The 11,577-nt window shown below is 46.6% G+C and overlaps 1 long non-coding RNA gene across 1 annotated transcript; it reads right to left on the bottom strand.

Moving 5' to 3' along the window:
- Positions 1-1,621: 1,621 nt before the first annotated feature.
- On the bottom strand, positions 1,622-8,956 carry LOC111098149. The gene is made up of 3 exons (XR_005367367.1): positions 8,837-8,956; positions 3,222-3,288; positions 1,622-1,805 (listed from the first exon to the last, which is right to left on the bottom strand). It is a non-coding gene; the product is annotated as an uncharacterized LOC111098149 (long non-coding RNA).
- Positions 8,957-11,577: the final 2,621 nt, after the last annotated feature.

The raw sequence follows: 11,577 nt of genomic DNA on the forward strand, positions 1-11,577 counted from the left end.
AGCTTCCCAAGCATGGAGTCCTCCTCGAGCTATGCAGCACCCCAATACAGGCCGCCTCTTTGGCCCTCAGTCATGCCTCGAGGCTCTACAAAGCTCCTTCAACAGGGCCAAACTGTCCTGGCTTTGAATTTGTCAACAACAATTCCTTCACCAAAGGTAACCTTGGGACAGATGTCAGGAGTAAGATAACATCAACGACAGGCCACTGAAAAGGGTGACGGGGCTGCATGAGGGGATCTGGCCCCATTGAGAGGACCTTGTTTCCTCTGGGGCATCTTTTGAATCAAAGCAAAGATAGTGGCAGACTTGGCCTGCCTTAACAGCTCATGTGTGCATTTCTCCAGCCACAGGCCACAGCTGACAATTCTCAGCAGGTCAAAAGCACCGGTGTGGCTACCTAACTTTGCTTGGTACTCCAACGATTGCAAAGAAAGCACACTCCCTTGGCCAAATACTGGGTCAGTCATGTAACCAGACTCAATAGTCTCACTGCTGGAGCAGTGAGAAGAAATTATAATAGTTTTACAAAAAAAGAGCCTGTTTACTCTCACCCATTAGGATGGCCACTCTTAAAAAAAAGAAAAGAGAAAGTAACAAGCATTGGCAAGGATGTGGAGACTGGAACCAGCGTGCACCGTTGGTGGGATTGTGAAATGGTACAACCACTAGGGACAACAGTCTGGAGGGTCCTCAGACAATAAAAAGACGGAAGTACCATTTGATCCAGCAATCCTACTTCTAGATATCTATTTAAAGGAATTGAAAGCAGGGTCTCAAAGAGATATTTGCATACCCATGTTCATTGCAGTGTTATCCACAGTTCCACCAAGAGGTTGAGGTAACCCAAACGTCCATCAAGGATGAATGGATAAACCAAAGGTGGTCCATCCATACAATGGAATATTACCTAGCCCTCCAAAGGAAGGAAATCCTGTCACCTGCTACAACCTTGAGGACATTATGCTAAGTGAAATAAGCCAGACATGAAGAGACAAATATTACATGATTCTGCTTACAGAAGGGATCTAAAGTGGTCATGTTCAGAGAAACAGAAAGTAGAATGGTGGTTAGCAGGGGCTGGGGGGAGGAGGGGAAATGGGGAATCGTTGTTTAATGGACATAGAGTTTCAGTTTTGCAAGATAAAAAAGTTCTAGAGATTTATTGCACAATAATGTGAATATACTTAACACTCCTGAACTGGATACTTAAAAATTGTGAAGATGCTAAATACATATTTATTTTTACCCTAAATAAAAATAAGTTAGGGTTGCCTGGGTGGCTCAGTCCGTTGAGCACCTGACTATTGGCTTCCACTCAGGTTGTGGTCTCAAGGTCGTGAGATTGAGCCCCGGGTTGGGCTCTGCACTCAGCAGGGATTCTGCTTGAGCTTCTCTCTCTCTCTCTGTCTCTCTCTCTCTCTCCCCCTCTGCCCTTCCCCCCACCCTGAACACACTCTGTCTCCCTCAAATAAATAAATAAATCTTTAAAAATAAGTAATGTTTATAAAAATAAATTAAAAGCAAGGGGAACCTTGTTAATTTCCTCACTCTGCAGATATTTATAATACTGACCCCGCTAGGCACTTTTCTATGCATTATTTTAGTCCTCACCACGACTTCATGTGGCAGGCATTGCTATTTCTTTTTCATCACCTGGAAAGTTGTGGCCCAGTGAAAGAAACAGACTTATCCACAGTCTCTTGGAATTTACTGAGGCAAAGAGCCCCATTTACTCAGGTTTGTCTACCTCCAAATTGAGGTTCCGCTGCCCCATGCTCACTACCACGGATTCAAGCTGCCAGTCACTGAAAGAAAACAGACCTTTAACGTGAGTATTCCATTTCCCCAAGTTGATAAGAAGTGCCTTGTTGACAAGCAGCATGGATCTTCTCCTGTTTCTTGACCGGTTAGGGGGAGTGAGTCAAGTACTGGGCACGCACAGTTAGTGGGTAACAAACACTTGAGAAATAGCTGAGTTTTTTAAACTTCTCAAAGTGCCAGAATGGGTCGTCATAGAAAATACGATGTAAGCCCTTTAGCTCACAAAGCATTTTCACAAACGTTAACCTCTTTGCTCCTGACAGTATCTGGGGTTAAAGAGATCCTTATCATCTCTTTTTTACAGAGGAGGGAAGCACAGCTCAGAGGGGCATGTTCGAGGTCCCACAGCTGGGATTGCAATTATGGGAGGCAATGACTTGACAGGTGTCTTAGGACCTCCAAATCCATGATGCTTTTGCAGGCGGCCTCGTAAAGTTAGGGCCAGGCACCCCATCTCACTCGGGGTTCTCTGTTTATCTTGTGCTACCCTCACCTGCTAAGCCAGAGTGGGCCTTGACTTCCAAGGCCAAATAAACTCTGGACGGCCCATGTGAAGGCTGGATGTGCCTTTCTTGAGATTGCAGTTGTAACATCAGTGCTCAGCCAAGTACCATGTGCCAGTGAGTGAAAGGCCGGGGCATTCCCAGCCCCAGGAAAGGGCCGGTCAGAAGGGGTCAGGCCAGAGTCCAGCTAAGCAGGGAGGCCAGGCAGCTGGCACGGGGCAGGGAGGCACAAAGGAGGTCAAGCCTGGGGAGGTAGCTAAGGCTATCATATTGATAGGAGACTACCGGGCCTACCACCCAGAGGTCAGAGATTTGCTCAGAGGGGCTGGAGGGAGCAGAGGACCAACACTGCTTGTTCTCTGCTCTATTTTGCACCCTCTTGCCAAGTGTGAGCAGCTGCCAGCCCAAGGATTCCAGCCCTCCAGTGAGGGCAGTCAGCAGCCTGCAGGTGGGGGCAGCAGGATGGCCTCCCTGTGGCCAACCACATCTGTTTGGTCCTTTCATTATGACAATTTCCCCCCACCCTTACAAAAGTATCTTGTGTTCATGATTAAAAAAAAAAAATTGGGGGACTACCAAAAAAACCCACCACATATGAACAAAATAAAAATTACCTGCAATGCTCTTTTTATTTTTTTTATTTTTTAATTTTTTTTAAAACTGTTATAAAGGACAAAAGTTAAAAAGCAAATGCCCTCAAGGCACCTGGGTGGGGCAGTCGGTTGAGTGTCTGACTCTTGGTATCGGCTCAAGTCATGATCTCAGGGTGGTGAGATCAAGCCCCGGTGGAGGTCTCTGAGCTCAGTGGGGAGTCTGCTTGAGATTCTTTCTCTCCCTCTGCCCCTCCCCCCTCAAAAATGCCCTCTTCTTCCTCCTACTGTCCCCTCCCCCACATACCTGAGGTCATCAGTGGTGGCAGCTTGATAGACTTTGTTGAGGCTCCCTCTCTCTCCTCTTCTCTTCCCTTTGGAGAGAGGGATTTTCCCAGGAAGGGAAGCAAAGACACGGTCACTGTTGTCAATGATGACATAAACGTCCATTTTATTCTAATGTTGGTCACAAGGTGCCCTGCCTAGGAAGTGTCCTGGCTCTGTCCACTCTGGATGCCTCTACCTCCCTGACCTCCAGCCACCCTTACAACTTCCCTGGGAGGAAATCCAGAAGAGGAGGCCTCTGGGATTTGACTTCAAGGCAACCAGGAGGCTTTGCTGTCCTCCAAACACCTTTTAGGTCACTGACACTGGAAATTCCACCATCAGAATATTGTAACTTTAATGGAAAACTGCATTTTCCTTGAAAATACAACTCCCTCAGGGAAACTATGAATCTTTTAAAAGTGTGGAATAGACAATGCATTGTAAGTTTTTTCTTCCCCTTTGAAGACACAGTTTAGGGTTTTGTTTTTTTTTAAATGATAGTTTTCTTTTCCTGATTATAAAATAACACATTTGTTGTGGAAAATGTAGAAAAAAGAGAAGAGCATAACTAAGAAAACAAAACAGAATGTGCCATATCACTCCAAAAATAAGCACTACTAACATTTTTCCTATAACAATTTAGTTTTTTTCTACGTAGATTATGTATATATAGATAGATGGACACAAACACATTTGCATACACACATACAAATAAGACCAAATTGGCATTTAAAAAAATATATTTTAGGGCACCTGGATGACCCAGTGGTTGAGCGGCTGCCTTTGGCCTCGGTCTTGGTCCTGGGCCCACATCGGGCTCCCTGCAGGGAGCCTGCTTCTCCCTCGGCCTGTGTCTCTACCTCTCTCTGGGTGTCTCTCATGAATAAATAAATTTTTAAAAAACCTTTTTAACAAAATAACTATTTTTTCATGCCATTAAATATTCTTTGATCCTACAACTCTCGCTGTATACGTGCGTGCTGTCACATAAATGTACCCAAACACGGTTCAGGTCGCTCGTCCTCCCACGCCGGACCTACAAGCTGGTTGGAACTTTACTATGGCCAGTGCTGCAGTGAACGTCCTCGCGGAGAAGTGCGAGCAGGTCTCAGTCACGGGCTCAGGGAGCACACGCGGCAAAGCCAGCGTCTGGGGCAGACGAAGAGTGTCACCCCCGCCCCCAACCCTGCAGCACGCGGAGGCCGAGGGCATCACAGCCTCCCCCAGATCGCTCGACGCGCAGCGCCCCTGGGCTGGCCCCGCCGGTCGCCGGTCGCCGGCCGGCTGAATGCCTTCGCGCTGGCCTCCTTCTACAAAGGCTCGGGTCCCCGAGGACAGCGCGCAGCCCCACAGCGCGGCGCCCACACCCCGGCCGCGTCTGGCTGGCGCCGAGCAGGTTCACAGGCCCGGGGAGCCCTCCCGGACTGCACCTGCACGGTGGCTTCCACGCGGGCCCTCACGGGGCTGCTCGCAAACCAGAGGACCAGTAGGTGGGCAGGAGCTGAGGGCGACTCCAGGAGAGGGCGGGGGACAGGAGCCAGGGGGTGGGAGCCAGGAGGCAGCAGAAGACATGAGGTGGAGGGAGGCCATCACCATACTGGGTATGAGCATCCAAGGACTCCAGAAGGAGCACCCCGGGCTCCAGAGGGCTACTCTGTGTGAGGAGCCCGCGGTCTGGGCTTCCTACCTTCCCGCACAGCTTCACCGTGCAGCCTCCTCCTGGAAGCGAGCACAGCGGGTCTGAGTTCTCTGCAGCCTGCAAGCGTCTCACTGCACACCCTTGGCATGGTGCCTTCCCAGACATCCTGTCGTCACAACCACCCTGGGAGCCAGAGCAGCTTATCCCCATTTCACAGATGTGGACACTGACCTTCAGAGGGGATACGAACCTGCTGGCAGCTCACAGCCAGGTTTGCTGACTCCACAATCAAGCCGTTCACACCACATCAAGGGGCATCTCCTCCCCTCCCCACCCACGTCCTCAGATGCTGCTGTACCACTGTCACTATCCCTCTCTGCTGGAAAGTGAACAAGCCTCAGTTGACTTCACATGTTTCAACGTGTCTACTCATCTCGATGTTGTATGGCATGAGGACTGGGCTCACAGGTTTTCTCATCCATAGTGCCCAGTGCACGGAGGATACACTAAGTGCTTGATAAGTGCCAATGGTTCCAAACGCAATTTTTCAAAACATAGAGTCCACAGTCACCTGAGAGTACAAAATGGGCCTCCAGGCAGCTTTGAAAAATTCCCCTGGGAGTCTGATTACATTCCAATTTGAAAATCAGATATACAGGATGCTTATCCAGTCCCCTTGACTCTCAAAAACACATCTAGGAGGGACGCTTGGGTGGCTCAGTGGTTGAGCGTCTGCCTTGGGCTCAGGACATGATCCTGGAGTCCTGGGATCAAGTCCCGCATCGGGCTCCCGGCGTGGAGCCTGCTTCTCCCTCTGCCTATGTCTCTACCTCTCTCTCTGTATCTCTCATGAATAAATAAATATTAAAAAAAAAACACATCTAGGAACCAGGAAATAAGCAAAAATATGTAAATCAGTAACCAAACGGAATCTCATAAAATTCCATGCACAAAAGCTAAAGCATGTTTGCCTTTTAAAAAACCCAAAATAACTGCTTATGTCTCACTCCAGGCCTATATACCCTTACTTTACACAGAATTCTAACAAGACTGGTCACTTGGATTCTCCGCCCAAGTTTATTGGAAACAAGCGTAGGAACAGCAATGAGAAACTAAAAGCTAATGGTTTGAGAATGGAGGTTTTAGAATAGTCACATCAGTAATCATAATCATGGCCTTTAGTTATTCGAGACAAGGTTAAATTATGACAGCAGGAAGATGCACAATCCATTTCAGTAAGAGCCTTTTTTTTTTAAGATTTTATTTATTTGACAGAGAGAGAAAGTGCAAGCAGAGGAAGCTGCAGACAGAGGGAGAGGGAGAAGAAGATTCCCTGCTGAGCAGGGAGCCTGATGCAGGGCTTGATCCCAGGACCCTGAGATCATGACTTGAGTATAAGACAGATGCTTCACCAACTGAGCCATGCAGGTGCCCCAGAAAGAGCTTCTAAAGAGAATGGTTTGAGGGTGCCTGGCTGGCTCAGTCAGTGAAGCACATGACTCTTGGTCTCAGGGTTGTGAGTTCAAGCCCCACATTGGGTATAGAGATTGCTGAAAAAAAAAAAAAAGAGATTGCTGAAAAATAAAATCTTTTAAAAATATTTTTTAAAGGGAAGAGTCCCAGTTACCCTGAAAGTTCACCATGTGCCAAGAAGGAACCCAGTCCTCGCTCGGAGCTCTGGCATTGCCAGTCCTGCCCTCAATGATTGACTCATCACCGTGCACTGAGAGGGTCCATCTCTCCAACGTGTGTCATGTGTAGTAGTTAACAGCGTGAAGTCTGGAGCCAGATTCACCAGGTTCAAAGCCTGGCTCTGTCCCTCCTAAGCTGTGTAACCTTGGACAAATTACTTAACCCTTCTGTGCTCATTTCCTCATCTGTCAAATGAGGATAATAATAGTATCCACCCATCTGATGTCCCTATCGGGTTCATATAGAGCTCTCGTACATGAACGCAATGAGAGCAGGGATGGAGTCTTACTCAGCTCTGTATCCTCACCTGTCCCCTAGCCCCTTACTCCTCAAAGTGGGGTCCAACAGCAACTGGGAGCTTGTGAGAAATGCACAATACCACACCCAGACCTGTTAAATCAGAACCAGAACCAACCAGCATCTTAAGATTTTGTGTGCACATGAGGGTGTGAGAAGCTCTCGATGAATACTGCCAAGTGAACAAACAAAATTTGGCACTATTGTATACAGAAGTCCCAGAAGCATCCAAAGGACAGAGAAGAGGGAGCGATGGGGGTGGGGGCGGGGCACTCCCCGGGAAAGAAGAGGAACTAGATAAGGAGAAAGTGGGGGAGGCTGGGCACTCCGAAGGACTTGGTCTGGCCACTTTGGCTGCTCTGTAACCTTGGACCTCAGTATCTTCATTTGTGAAATGGAGGGCAACTGCTCACTTTAAGGTTGTGACCAGGATGAGTGGTAAGTACCTAAAGCACCCACACGGCGGGGGCGGGGGGCGGGAGGGGGTGGCACTCAGGCTGTCATTATTCATAGCCCTCCATCTGAAGCCCTGGGTTCAGGCACGTGTGGGTTTTCAGAGCTTTCCAGATTTCAGAAGGGTCACGTGGTGCGTATGCTGACGCTACATAACACCCCAGCAGGGTCCGGGGCAGCACCCTCAATTAAACACAGCAAAGTTGCTGTGGTGAAATGTATGAGCAGTAAGAGACATAATAAAGACTTTAAATAACCTCATGGCAGGCAGACCAGATTTGCAGCCAAATCAGTTTATATCAGGCTTATTTTTTTTAAGTATGGTTTTTAAAGCTTTCAGATTTCAGAACTGCAGAAAAGGGAGTGTGAACCTGGATGATAAAGGAGGAGGGGAGGCCCTGGTAGGGACCGTAGAGAGAGCCTGCCAGTCTTAAAGCAGGGTGCAGGGAAGACCAAGCAGTTGTCTGCCTGCAGGGGGGAGGAGAGGGCAGAAAGCAACCCATCAGGTGCTTTGGAGACAGAAGGGACCCTGACACATGGACTGTAGGAAATTGTCAAGGTTAGGATCTGAGCAAGAGTGTGACCTAATCGAAGACAGAGCAACAGATTAGTCAGACTTGCAAACAAACAGGAAGAGGGCATCCTGGAATTACCTCTTGACCTCACTCAAATTTCCCAGCCTAGAAGGAAGATCCCACCATGCTCCGCCCCTACCAAAAACACACAGAGAAAAGATTTTGATATTCTATCAGACTGTCAGGGACAGCCCATAGAGTCTTATCAATTACATAGATACACAAAATTATAATATAAACAAAAAATAAACATAGTAAGAGTTCCACTGTGTGCCCGGTGCCAGAATAAGTTGTCTCTGGCTCTTACAGCAGCCTTATTAGGTATGAATTATTGTTCCATTTTTCAGAGGAGGACACTGAGGCTCAGATCACCTAAGAAAGCCCAGAGTCACATGGTTTGTTCATCTAATGCTGATGCCTGAATGTCTGCCATTTAATCACATGCTCACAGGACCATGGTCACCAAGGCAAAGAAAGGGACAAGTCAGAGGGCTGAGATCTAAGAGAGGGATCATCTCCTACATGCAGCCTCAGGGACTTCAGACTTTGGTTCCCTCAACTTTACTGAATCTTTATGATGTTTTGAGTGTATCTCTTGTAAGCCCCAGACAGTTTGTTCTCTCTCCATTCTGATGATCTTTATCTTTTTGGGGGAACATTAGTCCATTTATACTTAATGTAAGATAAATGTATTTGGGATTATATCTACTCTGTACTTTCTATTGGTTCCATCTGTTCTATGGTGTTTTTTACCCCCTGTTTTATTTTTCTCCTTCTTCTGGATTTATGATTTTTTTTGCCATAAAAAAATCATTTTGGAAGTTATTCCTCTTTCTCTATTTGGCCCTGCCCTCAATATTTTGAGGATTATGTAAGATAGATAGAGAGAGAGAGAGATGGAGAGAGAGAGAGAGAGATGGATATGAAAGTGTTTTGTACCTCAGTAGGATAGCTTGAGATGATCTTGTAAAAATAAGACCTTTGGAGTTAGACAGGCCTGTGCTGGAATCCTGGCTCTAGCACTTTCTATTTCTGTGCTCCCTCCTAGCTGCTTTTCCCTGAGTCTCAGTTTCTCTGGCTGTAAAGTGTGTAAAATGTCACAGAGCTTATTGTGACACTATAGTGAGCTAAGGGATGCCAAGTGTGCTGCCCAGGACTTGGCACAGAGAAGAGGCTTGATGTTCCCTTCTCTGGCCTTTGTTTCTCTGCATCCCGGAAGAACTAGCCCTGGATCGAAGCTGCTCAAGAGTCTGGCTGCACAGCTGGGCTTGACCATAGAAACCCTTCCCAGAAGGAGTCCCTCTGCAGTGAGATGTTCCCAGGGGACAGTGGGTCTGTAGCATCATCGATGACGGACATCACCGCCCCAGTCTGGGAAGTGGGAGGCTGTTGGGAAATTCTGCTAAAATGCAGGAAGGGGATGGATTGTATTGATCAGTGTTCCAGGGGAGCCCAGGGAAAGGGGAGTGTTCCCCCAACAGTGTGTGTGCGTGTCTCGGGCCCTTCCCCAGGGAAGGGGACCTGACCAGTGAGCAATACCCTCCCCTCCTGGGAGGCAGGTGTGTCCTCTTGGAGAGCAGAGCAGTGACTCACCAGACTGCCACAGCTCGTTATAAATATCCCCTGAGACACCTAACTCCCTCAGCCCTGATTCTATATTAGCACAAGCGGCGCTCCATAATTCCATAATTAATTAGGTTTCCTAGGCACCCCGAGACTGGGAGAGGGTGTCCCAACCTGTGGACACAAATATTACAAACTACATGTGAATTAAAAAGTAAGTCCTCTTTCTCTCTTATCTATTTTGCTTATTTCCAAATCAGCATCGCAGACGTTTCTGAGAAGTGAGGGCCGGCCAAATGACCCTGATTTGAATAATTCTAAAATGTTCTGATAGACCTAGTAACCAAACCAATTTCCCCTAACCCACTTGGGGAAACTGAGCCCCAGGGAGGAAAACAAGCCCCTAGATCAGAGAATATGGCAAACAGTGGCTGAATGGGAACTCAAGGTTCTTGCCGCCCCCTTGCTTCAACTCTCAGACTCTTGGTTGTCTCGCCTGTGAACAGAGGTACCAGTTCCTGCTCTGATGACTGCCCGGACACTGAAGGCAAGAGAAGGTGAAGGGGCCCACCCACATGCACGGCATGTGGAGAAGCTAAAGAACATGGGGTCCCCTTGTCTAGTCCCTCCTCCTCATTTTCTCTTTCCACAACAATATCTTCCTTCTCTTCTTTCTATAACATGTGGCAGTCAATGGGCACAAAAGTCTTGATAACATGATTAGAGATTGCATTTTACCAGCAGCAACTCTAGGCTTTAATAATAGTTGCCACTTAATGCATGCACACTATGTGCTAGGCACCGTTCTTCACTCAGTACCGCATTTAATCCTTTAAATCTGAGCTGATATCATAGCCACTAGCCATACATGGCTACTGAGCACTTGAAAAGTGGCTAGAGCAACAGAAGAACTACATTTTTAAAGTAGGCTCCACGCCTAGCATGGAACCCAACACGGGGCTTGAACTCACGACCCTGAGATCAAGACCTGAGCTGAGATAAAGAGTAGGATGCTTAACTGATTGAGCTACCAGGTGCCCTCAGGAAAATATTTTTTTAAAGATTTTATTTATTTATTTGTGAGAGACACACAGAGAGAGGCAGAGACATAGGCAGAGGGAGAAGCAGGCTCCCTCTGGGGAGTCTGATGTGGGACTAGATCCTAGGAGCCCAGGATCACAACCTGAGCCAAAGGCAGACACTCAACTGCTGAGCCACCCAGGTGCCCCAAATGTTTCCTTTTTTTTTTAAGATTAATAATTTGAGAGAGAAAGAGTAGGGGGAAGGGACAGAAGGAGAGAGAACCCCAAGTGGACTCCCCACTGAGCACAGAGCCTGATGTGGTGCTCAATCTCACAACCCTAAGATCCTGAACTGAGCTGAAACAAGAGCCTGACGCTCAGCTGACTGAGCCACCAGGCACCCCTAGATCAAATATTTCCAATGAAAATATAGTGTCCAAATTGAGATGTGCTAGTGGATGTAAAATCCACAGATTTCAAAAATTGAATATAAAAATTTTGTTGAATGCCTCAATAATATTTTTTATATTGAAGAATGCTTATATGACAATATTGGGGTATATTGGGTAAATAAAAGATATTAAATTCATTTTACCTGTTTTCATTTTACTCTTAAAATGTGGCCAGTTGGGGCACATGGCTGGCTCAGTCGGTAGAGCCAGACTCTTGATCTTGCTCTCATGAGTTGAAGCCCCACTTTGGGTGTAGAGCTTACCTTTAAAAAAAAAATGTGTCTAGTAGAGCATTTTAAATTACATATGTTTTGGAAAAAAAACAGCAAAATCTGAATAAAGTTTGTTGTTTAATTGATAGTATTGTGCCAATGTTAATTTCTTAGTTTTGGCAATTGTACCTTTGGTTATGCAAGATGTTAAACTTAGGAGAAGCTGGGTGAAGGGTTTACTGAAACTCTGTACAATCTTGGCAACTTTTCGACAAATCTAAAATGATTCCAAAATGAAAAGTGTAAAATACTCCCCCAATTAAATATGTAATTACTCTTGGAGAAATATATAATATTATTGTATTTCTTTTAAAATTTTTTATTTATTTATTTGAAAGAGAGAGGAGAAAGCATGAACAGGGTAGGGAAAC

The sequence above is a fragment of the Canis lupus genome, chromosome 12, assembly GCF_011100685.1.
Source record: "Canis lupus familiaris isolate Mischka breed German Shepherd chromosome 12, alternate assembly UU_Cfam_GSD_1.0, whole genome shotgun sequence".
Taxonomy (NCBI): Eukaryota; Metazoa; Chordata; class Mammalia; order Carnivora; family Canidae; genus Canis; species Canis lupus.